This window comes from Rhincodon typus, chromosome 5 (genome assembly GCF_021869965.1).
Source record: "Rhincodon typus isolate 14 chromosome 5, sRhiTyp1.1, whole genome shotgun sequence".
NCBI lineage: Eukaryota > Metazoa > Chordata > Chondrichthyes > Orectolobiformes > Rhincodontidae > Rhincodon > Rhincodon typus.
In genome coordinates this window covers 73,774,268-73,788,016 of record NC_063336.1, presented here as the reverse complement: position 1 = coordinate 73,788,016, position 13,749 = coordinate 73,774,268, and the positions used below count along the sequence as shown (strand labels likewise).

At 42.5% G+C, this 13,749-nt stretch overlaps 1 protein-coding gene across 1 annotated transcript in view; it reads left to right on the top strand.

Annotated features, from left to right (window-relative positions):
• The first annotated feature begins 2,239 nt into the window (after positions 1–2,239).
• The window catches only part of LOC109919852 (regulating synaptic membrane exocytosis protein 1-like), a 424,455-nt gene continuing 412,945 nt past the window's right edge, over positions 2,240–13,749 (top strand). Inside the window, exon 1 of the mRNA XM_048597070.1 lies at positions 2,240–2,317. The gene's annotated coding sequence lies outside the window, so the exon portion shown is untranslated. The remainder of the gene's footprint in view (positions 2,318–13,749) is intronic.

Genomic DNA, 13,749 nt, shown 5'->3' with positions numbered 1-13,749 from the left:
CATGAGGTGCCAGAGGACCAGAGAACAGCTGGTGTGGTACCATTGGTTAAAAAAGAGGATAGGTCGAGCAATGAAAGAACAAGAAACTTAACCTTGGTGGTGAGAAAATTGTTGGAGAAAAATCTGACCAAATGATAAATTTTAATTTAGAAAGACAGAGATTAATCACAGTCGGTAAGGATTTGTTCAGGAATGTTTGTGTGTGGTATGATTTTTTAAGGAGGGCTATTGAAGGTGAAGGATTATTAGCACGGGGCTCAGTACTAGATCCCTTGCTGATCGTGGGTTATATCAATGATTAGCACTTGAATGCAGAGGAGAAGGGCTGTTTACTTAAGATGTTTGAATACAATACAAATTTTGATTATGTTGCTGATAATGATAAAACTGTAAACAGCAGGAAGCTATCAATGGACTAGTCAGGTGGATGAAACATTGGAGAATGGAGTCACTCTGGAAAAGTATGAAGTAGAGCCTTTGGGAACTGAATACACAATGACTATTAGAAAAGTATGAGGTGTTTAGGAACAGAAGTGTTTTGGTGTTTGTTGATCCCTGAAAATGGCTGAATAGGGAGGGAAAATGGTTAAGAATGCAAACAGGCTACTGACCACTTTATTAGCAGAGCTATTGAGTACAAGAGCCGGCAGGTTATTGCTGGAACTGAATAAATCTTCAATTTGATGAGAATTGGAGTCCTGTGTGTAGTTTTGGTCACCGTGCTGTAGGAAAGAACTGATTGCATTTGAGAAGATTTACAAGAATGTTGTCTAGTTTGGAGGATTTTAGTTATGAAGAAGGATTGAATGGGTGCTAGTTGCTTTCTAGAGGAGGCTGAAGGGAGGCCTAATTGAAGTGTATAAAATTATGACGGATTCTGGTACAATGGGCAGGAAGGCTGTATTCTCTTTGGTCCTGGGGCCCATAATTAGGGGTGCAGATTAGTTAAGAAATTGGAAGTTCAGAGGTAATTCAAGGGGAATGTGTTACCCAAAGAGTAGTTGGATCTGGAACTCACTGCCTAAAAGGGTGGCAAAAGCAGAAAACCTTACCACACACAAAAAAATCAGATATGCACTTGAAATACCAGAACCTACAAGGCTGCAGATCAAGATCTGAAACATAGGACCAGGTGTAGGTCATTCAGCCTATCAAGCCTTCACCGTCATTCAGTATGATCATGGCTGCCCAAAATCAATCTCTACCATAAACAAAATCAGAGACTGAGCTTCCACTGGTCTATGTAGTGGAGAATTCCAGAAGATTTACCACCCTTTGAATAAAGAATTTCCCTATCTCAGGTTTCACCCTAATTGTTAAATAGACTCCCCAGCCAGGGGAAATACCTCAGCTGCATCTACCCTGCCTATACTATGAAATATTTTGTAAATTTCAATGACTTCTTATTCTTCGAATATCTAGAGAATACAAGGCCAGTTTGCTCAGGGTCTCATTATAGGACAGTTCCGCCATCCCAGAAACAAATCTGAAGAATCTTCATTGCATGCACTCTATGACATGAATATATTTCCAGAGATCAGGAGACCATAAAGGGGCGGCACGGTGGCTCAGTGGTTAGCGCTGCTGACGGGGTCCCGGGTTCAATTCCACCCTTAGGTGACTGTGTGGAATGTGCGCATTTTCCCCACATCTGTGTGGGTTCCTCCAGGTGCTTCGGTTTCCTCCCACAATCAAAGGATATGTAGGCTATGTGGGTTAGCCATCGTAAATGCAGGGTTACAGGTAGGAGGGGTGGGCCTTGGTGGTTGCTGTTTGGAGGGTCAGTGTAGGCTTGATGGGTTGAATGGTCTGCCTCCATAATGTAAGGATTCTATGATTCAGAACTACATTGAGTACTCTAGATGTGGTCTAACCAAGAGTAAGTTGTTTCACAGGTGTATTAAGGGTGAAAGGATAACAAGGGAAAGAGTAGGGCCGCATAAGGACCGTAGTGGTCATTTGTGCATGGAGCCAAAGGCTGTAGGAAGGTTTCTAAATAAATACTTTGGGTTGGTGTTCACTAGTGAGAGGGACAATATGGGTATAAAAATCGGGGAGAAGGTCTGTGATACAATTTAAGAAATTAGCATACACAGGGTCCTGAGTGGTCTGGCAGGCTTAAAATTAGATCAGTCTCCAGGGCTGGGTGAAAAGAATGCCAGGTTGTTGAGTGAGGCATTGGAGGAAATAGCATGGGCACTTACAAATATTTTCAATTTCTCTGTGGCTACAGGAGAGGTGCTGGAGAACTGGAGGACAGCCATTGTGGTACCGTTATTCAAGAAGTGAGCAAGGAAAACCAGGAAACTACAGACCGGTCAGTCTAACCTTGGTGGTGGCGAAACTTTTGGAAGCAATTCTGAGGGATAGAATTAATCTGCATTTGGTGAGGCAGTAATTAATCAAGAACGCAGAGCATGGTTTTCTTGAAGGGTGGTCATGTCTGATCAACTTGATTGAATTGTTTGAAGTGGTGACTGGGTGTGTAGATACGGTGCGATACATTTGATGTAGCCTACTTGGACTTCAGCAAGGTTCTTGATTCGATCCCACATGGGACACTGTTAAACTAAGAGACCACGGTACGGCATGGTGGCTCAGTGGCTAACACTGCAGCCACACAGCGCCAGGGACTAGGGTTCGATTCCATCCTCAGGTGACTGTCAGTGTGGAGTTTTCTCATCCTCCCCGTGTCTGCGTGGGTTCCCTCCGGGTGCTCCGGTTTCCTCCCACAGTCCAAAGACATGCAGTTTAGGTGGATTGGCTATGCTAAATTGCCCGTAGTGTCCAGGGGTGTGTAAGTTAGATGGATTAGACATGGGAAATGCTGAGTTACAGGGTAGGGGAATGGGTCTGGGTGGGATGCTGTTTTGGAGGGGCGGTGTGGACTTGTGGGGCCAAATGACCTGTTTCCACACTGTAGAGATTCTATGATTCTTATTTGAAGAGTTAATAACAAGGGAGCAGGAAGTGAAAAGCAGGAGGTTTAGAAGGGACTTGAGGAAACTTTTTTTCCTCTGAGGGTGGTAGTTGTCTCGAATGCATTGGGAACAAGAGAGCACTTGAAGTGTCAGTGTTGAAGGCCTTGGGCCTAGTTCTGGAGAGTGGGTCTCGTGTCGACTTAGATTTTTATTCATTCATGGGATGAGAGCTCCACTTGTTGAGCCAGCATATACTGCCCATCCCTAATTGGCTAGAGGACACTTAAGATGCAACCACCTTCCTGTGGATCTTGAGTCACACACAGGCCAGACCAGGTAAGGATGGCAGTTTTCTTCCCTAAACAACAAACCAGATGGGTTTTTCCGACAATGAACAATGTATTCATGGTCATCAGTAAATTCTTAATTCCAGATTTTTATTGAATTCAAATTCCATCATCTGCCATGGCGTGATTTGAACTGGGCCCCCAAAACATTATCTAAATCTCTTGATTAATAGTCCAGCAATAATACCACTTGGCCATCACCTCCTCCCAAACTTCAATTATCTAGACAGATTGTAGAACGTGAGGCTGTTCTCCTGAGAGAAGGATGAGAGAGATTTGATAGAGATGAGGAAGTAACATGGATAAGGGAATCTCGTGGAGGTACTCTACTTAGACTTTAAATAAAAACATTTGGCAAGGAGCTACATCAAACATAAATGTATAAAAAGAGCTGTTGAGTGGGTGGTAAAATGCATGGCAAGTGAAGTATAATGTGGATAAATGTGAGGTTCTCCAGTTTGGTAGCAAAAATAGGAAGGCAGATTGTTAACCGAATGATGATAGTTTGGGGGAAGGAGGAGGATGCAACAAGACCTGGGTACCCAAGTATAATTCTACAGAGGCCAGTAACCTGTCACCAATTCACCTTTTATTTGAACATGAACAGCCCTTAACAATAGTGCTGCCTCATACAGAGTCAGTATTCCTTGACAGTCCACCTTTTTAAGTCAACCAGCGCTCCCTGATTGGACCAGATTAACAGCCTCATCAGTGAACTTGCATTCTTTGAGATTCAGCTGGCTGGCCTCATTGCAATCACTACACATACCATTTGCTCCAAGTAATGGTGCTGGTGCAGGTGCAGCAGGTGATGAAGAAGGCAAGTGGCAAGTTTTCTTTCATTATTAGTGGATTGGAGTACAGGAGTAGGGATGTCTTTTTGTAATTGCCCACGACCTTGGTGAGACCACACCTGGAATATTGTATGCAGTTTTGGTTTCATTGTCTGAGAGAGGATGTTCTAGCTATGGAGAGAGTACCACAAAAGTTTACTGGACTGATTCCTGGCATGGCAGGACTGACATATGAAAATTGATTCAGCCAAAAAGTGGTGAGCCTGTGGAATTCTTTGTAACAGAATGTCGTTGAGGCCAGATATAATTCTTGGGGCTGAGGGGATCAAAATGGTATGGGGAGAAAGTAGGAATAGGGTATTGAGTTCGATGATAAATGATGATTGTATAGAATAGTGTGCAGGGTCAAAGGGCTGAATGGCCTACCTCGGCTCCTATTTTCTATGTTTCATGAATAAGATGCCAGATTCGTCACTGTCCAATCCCCTGGCATTTTCTGCATACATAGTTTTCCAAACTTCCTTATGATAAGCCATTACACTATCTCCATTTGCACTCCCTTCAGCAGCCTGAGATATTAGCCATCCAGACTGAGTAACTTGCGTGCACAAAACATAGCCTTTCCTGAATCTCCTCCCTTTCTAGTTTCACTCAGTATTTTACTTCTACTATTTCTGCTTCTAATAATCTTTTGTAAGATTTTTTGGCAGATGCTGATACAGAGTCTTGCAGCCCTGGTTAGTTTCCTGTTTTCCTCTTGGACCACCACACCAGTAGGCACCATTAAGGGATGAGGCCAGGAGCAAACAAAAGGACTCTTTCTCGCTTTACACTCAATGAATATTCCCAACACAATTTATTGTCGAGTTTTTAGGGTATATTGCCCAATCTTTTATTGTCCTTGATTTTTTTTTTCGTTGACTGGGCTCGTGGTTCTTGATGCCTCTCCTTCACAACACTCCAATAATTGTGTGAAATTGTTCACGAGGCTACCTTTCTGCAAAGATGTGATTTGTAAATGATGTGGATAGCTTGCTATAAACTTGCAGTTTAAATCATAGAAGAAGGACTTTGGCCCATTGCAGCACGGTAGCTCAGTGGTTAGCACTGCCACCAAACAGCTCCGGCGACCCGGGTTCGATTCCACCCCTGGGTGACTGTCTATGTGGAATTTGCATATTCTGCCTATGTCCGCGTGGGTGTGCTCTGATCTCCTCCCTCAGTCCAAAAATGTGCAGGCTAGGTGGTTTGACCATGCTAAGTTTCAATAGGGTCCAGGGATGTGTAAATTAGCCATGGGAAATGCAGGGTTACAGGGATTGGGTGGGATGCTCTTTGGAGAGTTGGTGTGGACTTGTTGGGCTGAATGGTCTGTTTCCACATTGTAGGGATTCTAAGTCTGCACCGACCTATCTTCACTAATTCCACTTTCTAGCACTTGGCCCTTAGCATTGAATGTTATGATATTTCTAGTGCTCATTCAAATACTTCTTAAAACTTATGAGGTTACCTGCCTCAACTACTCCCCTTGGCAGTGTATTTCAGATTCCCACCAGCCTTTGGGTGAAAATAACTCCAAGTTTTTCATCTCTCCTGCATCATCTTTGATTATTGCAAGCTGAACATTATGTCAAAGATTCTGATTAGCTGTAGATACTAGGGTTTCTAGTGTCTTCTCAACCTGTAAATATATTCTTAGAAGTATCACTTTCAAACAATCAAAAACAAAAATATAAATGTTTGAAATATTCAATATAGGTGATTTGTGGAAACGTGCAACTTATCAATTGGCATCTGTTATGATCCATGTACAGACTCATTTCTGACAACCTGTGGTTAATAGCAGAAAAGAATGATTCAAGAAGATTTCACATTATTCTAACATATTAGAAGCTTTATTGACAAAATTGGGTGGGAGGATAAGCTGTAAGGAGGATACAGAGATGCTTCAGTTTGATTTGGACAAATTGATGAATGAATAAATGCTTGGCAGTGTGGTGATGCTATCACTTTAAAAGGTTATTGTGTCTTGGTTTTTTTTCGAAAGGTTGCAAGGTGGAAGCACTGTTTCTGAGAAACTAAATAATTTGTGAGGCCTTGGGATTTTTTTTTTAAAGTTGGAACAATGAAAGCAGCTTGGCTGTGGCCAGCTCTCTCAGACGAGGCTCCCTAGTTTTTTTTTTAGAGTTATTAAGTTTGTTTTTAAGCAGAAGCCTATGGAGTCTCAAAAGATTTGGTGCTTCAGTGAATGTCTCCTGGCTGCTGCACTCTCTGTTTCTTCTCTTGATGTTTTTTCCCTCCTGGATTGGAGAACTGCATGGGAGAATCTGTGCCTGAATTTTCCTTTTTGCCATGGTATGTGTTTATAGGATGTAACTATATTAGAACAGTTAATTAGTAATAGTAACTTAACAGAATAATAGATAAAGTTTTTCCAATAGTTAAGTTATTCTGAATTCCTCTTTCTTTTGTTTGTATTCTAACTATAGGGTTCAAATAAATTGTATTTTGTTTAATATCAAGTAATTTGACTAGTCGCATTGCGTCTGGAACACGACACTTCACATCTACCTTTTAAAATAAGAAAATGTTACGGTCTAGGCTAACTTCTTAAAATATATTGAGGGGGTCTGGTCTGGTCCATAACAGCAGATAAAGTATAATGCGCATAAATGTGAGGTTATCAGTTCGGTAGCAAAAGCAGGAAGGCAGATTATTAAATGAATGGTGGTAAATTGGGATTGGGGAGGTGCAATGAGACCTGGTGTCCTTCTACACCAGTTGCTAAGAATAAACATGCAGGCTATGAAGAAGGCAAACAGTGTGCTGGCCTTTGTGGTGAGAGGATTAGAGTACAAGAACAGGGATGTCTTGCTGCAATTGTACAAGGCCTTGGTGAGACCATACCTGGAGTATTGTGTGCAGTTTTGGTCTTGTTATCTGAGGAAGAATGTCCTGACTAAGGAGAGATTGCACTAAAAGTTTATCAGACTGATTCTTGAGATGGCAGAACTGAAGAGAGACTGGATTGATTATGACTATACTCACTGAAGCTTAGAAGAATAAGGGTGATTTCGTAGAATCATATGAAATTCTAACAGGACTTGTTGGAGCAGCTTGTGGTGGAGCCTATTAAGGAACAGGCAATCCTGGATTTAGTGATGTCCAATAAGGCAGACTTGATAGGGGAGCTTAAGATGAAGGAGCCCTTAGGAGGTAGTGACCATAATATGATAGAATTTACTCTGCAATTTGAGAGGGAGGAGCTGGAAACAGATATAACAATATTATTGTTGAAGAAAGACAAGTACAGAGGCATGAGGGAGGACCTGGCCAGAATTGACTGGGAGAGGAGCCCAGCAGGAAAAACAGTGGAATAGTAGTGGCAGGAATTTCTGGTAGTAATTCGGGAGACGCAGCGAAAATTCATCCCTGGGAAGAAAGAGGCATACTGAAGGGAGGACGAGGCAACCATGGCTGACAAGGGAAGTCAGGGACAGCATAAAAGCAAAAGAGAAAGCATGTACTGTGGTGAAGGGCAGTGAGAAGCCAGGGGATTGAGAAGCCTATAAAGACCTACAGAACACAACTAAAGAAATAAGGAGGGTAAGCCAACCAGAAATATGAAAGAAAATTGCAAGAATTTCTTTAGATATATAAAGGGCAGAAGAGAAGCAAAAGTAGACATTGGGCTGCTGGAAAATGATACTGGAGATGTAGTAATGGGGAGAAAAGAAACAGCGGAGGAACTGAACAAGTGCCTTGTGTCAGTCTTCACAGTGGAAAACATGAGTAACATGGGGGTGGGGGAGGGGGAGGGGGGAGGTGTGCAGAGTTGAGTATGGTGGCTATTACCAAGGAGAAGGTTCAAGAAAAACTCAATGGCCTGAAGGTGGATAGGTCACCTGGACCAGATGGACTACACCCCAGAGTTCTGGAGGAGATAGCTGAAGAGATAGAGGAGGCATTAGTGGTGATCTTTTAGGAATCACTGAAGTCAGGGATGGTTCCAGAGGACTGGAAAATCACAAATGTAACACCCACCCCACCCCCCCATTTAAGAAGGGAGTAAGACAAAGGTGGGAAAGTACAGGCTGATTAGCTTGACCTCATTTGTTGGTAAGATTTTGGAGTCCATTGTGAAGGATGAGATTTCTGAAAAAATGGATGTGCAAAGTCAGCATGGTTTCATCAAAGGGAGGTTAAGGTCATGTCTGATAAATCTGTTGGAAGTAATGATCAGGTTAGACAAAGGAGAACCAATGGATGTTATCTACTTGGACTTCCAGAAGGCCTTTGACAAGGTGCTGCACAAGAGGCTGCTGATTAAGATAAGAGCCTATGGTGTTGGAGGCAAAGTACTAGTACGGATAGAAGATTGGCAGAAAGAATGGAGAAAAAGGGTCTTCCTCTGGTTGGCAGCTGTTGAGAAGGTGGGGAGGCTGCAGAAGAATTTAGGTTAGGAGAGTGGGTAAAGAAATGGTAGATGGAATACAAAGTGTGAAAGTGTGAGGTCATGCACTTTGGTGGGAAGAATTGAGGCATAGACTATTTTCTAAATGGGGAGAAAATTCAAAAATCCGAAGTGCAAAGGGACTTGAGTCCTAGTCCAGGATTCTCTTAAGGTTAACTTGTAGGTTGAATCAGTACTTAAGAAGGCAAATGCAGTGCTGGCATTTATTTTGAGAGGACTAGAAGCAGAGATGTCCTTCTGAGCCTTGATAACGCTCTGGTCAGACCACATTTAGAGTATTGTGAGAAGTTTTGGGCCCCATATCTAAGGAAGCACGTACTGGTCCTGATGCGGGTCCAGGGGAGGTTCACGAGAATGATCCCAGAAATGAAAGGCTTAACACATGAGCAACGTTTGAGGACTCTGGGTCTACATTCGATTGAGTTTATAAGGATGAGGGGGGATCTAATTGAAACTTACAGAAAACTGAAAGGCCTAGTTGGAGTAGATGTTGGAAAGATGTTTCCATTAGCGGGAGAGACTAGGACCCAAGGGCACAACCTTAGAGTAAAGGGAAGACCCTTTAGAACGGAGATGAGAAACTTCTTCAGCCAGACAGTGGCGAATCTATGGAATTCATTGCCACAGAAGGCTGTGGAGGCCAGGTCATTGAGCATATTTAAGACAGAGATAGATACTTGATTGTTAAGGGGTTCAAAGGTTACAGGGGGGAGGCGGGAGAATGGTGTTGAGAAACTTATCAGCCATGATTGAATGGCAGAGCAGCATTGATGGGCTGAATGGCCTAGTTTCTGCTTCTATTTGTTATGGTCTTATGATCTTAGGACTAGACAGTGTAAATGTAGGATGTTACTGTTGACTAGGGGAGTCCAGAGCCAGGCATCACCTTCTAAGGAGAAGGGAGAGTCCATATAAGACTGTGATGAGAAATTTCTTCATCCAGAGAGTGGTAAGACTGTGGTTGCAACCAAAACATTGAAAGTATTCAAGGAGGAATCAATTCTTTGGACTAAAGGGATCAAAGGTTATGGGGAGAAAGCAGGAACCAAAGTACTGAGTTGGATGAACATATCGAGTGGCAGAATAGGCTTGAATGAACAAATAACCTACTCTTGCTTTTTCTATGTTTCTATGAACTGTTTTCACTGCATTTATATTCTTTGATCCCTTTAGTCCCTTAAGCCCGAAGAACTATATCTGACTCTTAAAAATCTTTGGGAAAGGTTTAATAGACTAATACCTCAAATTAAAGGCATAGTCCCAAACCACAACAGTCTTATAAATTTCATCGTTGTTTCACATCCAAAGGAACAAGATATAGTTGTAACATTACATCTGATAAATCTTATTCTTTTAAACACCACCAAAATAACAATATATTTGTCATTAGTTTTCATTTAAAATCTGTTGCTTCTTACTGGCATTATCTTGCCATTATTCTCGGCATATAAATTATGTGCCTGTGCACTTCACCTGACAAAGGAGCAGCACTTCGAAAACTTGTGATTTCACATAAACCTGTTGGACTATAACCTGGTGTTGTGTGACTTTTGATTTTGTCACCCCAGTCCAACACTGGCACCTCCACATCATGGCCACCATTGATAACACAAACTGCTGGCTCAAAGTGGAGAGGATCTCCAAGAAGAACAAGCATATCGACGTAGATATCAAGTTTCTGAAGAGATGCAAAAAAGCAGAGAAGATCCCAAAAGAACTACAGATCACGAACCCACTCAAGTTGACCTACTACACAGACTATGCTGAAAGACTCTGCTGTCACATCTCTTGCAGACTCCTCAACCATCTTCTACACCAGTTCCACAGCAACGCCGCAACCTTGAAATCAAGACAGAGTCCATATCCCGAGCTTGCACTCAGGACACAGGAGACTAGTTACGAGACACTGCCAAGCAGACAGGGCAATGGAACTACGCCACCTACATGCACACTAAGAACAAGAAACTTGAGAATCTCGGCATCACCACCAGCAGTAAACAAGTCTCCCCTGCTGCCACGGTTGAAATCGGTGCCACCACAGGGTAGTCCATCGTCAACTTGTCTGACCACACCCTTCATCCCATCATCAGACTTACGACGGGCTACTCTTCAGAAACAGTCTTATTCCTGGACACACATCTCTCCATCAAGGTCGGACAGCTCAGTAATTCACTCTACGGCTAGCCCACGGATAACCTTACAATGCTTCACTTCTCTAGCTTCCACTCTAAACGTGTTAAAGAAGTCATTCCCTACAAACAAGCCCTGCATATAAACGGGATCTGCTCAGATGACAGACACCTACAGACGCTGAGACTCCCTCATAAGAATGGGATATGTTGCTCAAGTCATCGATCACCAATTCTGACATGCCACAGCGAAAAACTGCAACGACCTCCTCAGAAGACAGAAACTGGACGTGACCGATAGAGTATCCTTCTTCATCCAGTACTTCCCTGGAGCGGGGAAACTACGCCATGTCCTTCGCACCCTTCACAGGTTATCGATGACAACAAACATCTCCCCAAGGCCATCCCTACGCCTGCATTTCTCTGCTCCAAACAGCCACCTGACCTCAAACAGACTATCATTCGCAGCGAACTACCCAGCCTTCAGGAGAACAGTGAGCACAACAGCGCAACTTCTAAGTCATGTCAGCTCATCAACACGTGGGAACACCACCTACCATGCACATGGTACATACTCATGTGACTTGGCCAATGTTGTCTATTTCATATACTGAGAGGAAAGGATGCCCCAAAGCATGGTATATCATTGAGACCATACAGATGCTATGAAAATGGATGAATGGACACCAGGCAACAATTGCCAGAAAGGACTGTTCCCTCCTAATTAGGGAACACTTCAGTAGTCAAGGACATTTAGCCTCTGACCTTTGGGTAAGCGTCCTCCAAGGCGGCCTTCAAGATACACAACATTGCAGAATCACCAAACAAAAACCTGATTGTCAAGTTCTGTACCCATGACAATGGCCTCGATCATGGTCTTGGGTTCATGTTGCACTACATGTAACCCCACCATACTGTTCTATGTAAAATCTTCCTTAACGTTCTGTTTTGACACCGTCACGTTGATAACTTGTTGTCTCTCTATCTCAAGTAGTTTGTACAGTTTTGGATTACTTGTTACTTAGGTATAAGCGTCGCACGATGAGGTCTAACCAATCATGTTATTCCAGCCTTTTTGGTTTGTCTCTAGCACCAACCTATTTTTGACTTTTTGTAATTATTAATCAGATCATAGGTCATCCCTTCACTTCCTATTCAGCTGTTGGCACCTTACTCACACTGTTTGACACTTTTGATCACCTGCAAAGACTTGTTATTCAGCCTGTCAATGCTCCACTCACACTGTTGCATTTATCTTTTGACAGTCTTAATTACCTGGAATTATTTTGCCATAATCTCTCTGGCTATAAATTCTGTGCCTGTGCACTTCCCTTCACTTCATCAACTGATGAAGGAGCCGTGCTTTGAAAGCTTGTGACTTCAAATAAACCTGTTGAACTATAACCTGGTGTCGTGTGACTTTTGACTTTGTGCACCCCAGTCCAATTCCGGCAGCTCCACATCACGGCTGCTTAATGTTCAGAGTGTTTTTCACCTTCACCCTCATTTACTCCCATATCTTTTGTTTCTTTCCAAAGCCCTGGAATGTAAGTTTCAATTGTATCTCATGAATTTTTGCTTACCTTTTAAGATATGTTGCAGAGTGAACAATGAAGTTGTCAATATTATTTGTTCTCCTTTTTTTCCTGTATGATACTTTGCAAAGTAACATTTGGTCTGGATTTTGCAGTTCATGGTACTTGCTGTTAATGTCCAGAAAGGCAACCTATTAAGATGAAGTTGGCTATAAATTGATTGTTTCCCCAATTCTAATGGGACTTTGATTCTGGCACCATCTGGTGTCCAATATTAGTCAAATTATCAAAATAGTCAACCACTGCAGAATTTTCACAGCAAACCAGCAAGTGAAAACCATGGATAATAATTCATGTTGGAATCACGTTATAGATTAATCACGTTATAGATTAATCACGTTATAGATTAATCACGTTATAGAAAAAGAAAAATTAGGCTACATCCTGGAGGTTGTAAATGCTCTTTTGAGGGAACAGACTACGAGAGTAGGCAAAGAACGGGTAGGTGGAAAACTGTTAGGTTTGGGAGGAAGAAGAGAGGCCTTGACTATTTTCTAAATGGGGTAAGGCTTCAGAAATCTGAATCACAAAGGGACTTGGGAGTCCTAGTTCAGAATTCGCCTAAGGTTTACCTGCAGGTTCATTTGACAGTTTGGATGGCAAATTAGTGTTAGTATTCATTTCAAGAGGACTTGAATACTGGAGCAGGGACGTATTGCTGAAGCTGAATAAGGCTCTGGTCAGACTGTATTTGGAATAATGTTAGCATTTTCGGACTTTGTATCAAAGGAAGGATGTGCTGACATCGGAGGGGGTCCAGAACAGGTTTACAAGAATAATCTGGGGGATGAAGGCCTTGTTGTTTGAGGAGCAATTGCAGACTCAGGGTCTGTACTTGGTGGAGTTTCGAAGGATAAGGGGGCATCTGGTTGTAACTTCCAGAATACTGAGAGACCTGGATTGAGTGAACAAGGAGAAGATGATTCCACTAGTAGGAGAGATTGAGACCCGAGTGCCTCACATTAAATTGATGACCTTTTAGAACTGAGAAGAGGAGGAAATTCTTCAACCAGAGAGTGGAACTCATTGCCACAGAGCTCTGTGGATAATTAAGATAGACACATTCTTGAGCTGTAAGGAGATCAAGGATTAAGGAGAGAAGGCAGGAGAATGGGGTCGAGAAATATATCAACCATAATCGAATGGCGGAGCAGACTTGATTGGTCAAATGGCCTAATTCTCCTCCTCTATCTTATGGTCTTATGGAAAGCCACACCACTGTTGTGAGAAAAACATTTCTACATTTAATGTCAGGAACACAATGCACACAATGTCCAGTTTCCAGAGAGTTTGAGTTCTGAATAAATTCTGAGTAAATTCCACTGGGAATTGCCCAGAACGTTTAAACTTCAACAATGGTAAAAGTAACATACCAGCTTCCTGATAAGCTAAGCAAACCATAGAATCCCTACAGTGCAGAAAGAGGCCATTTGACCCATTGTGTCTGCAGTGACACTCCAAAAAAGCATCAGCTCCACCATCGGTGCGG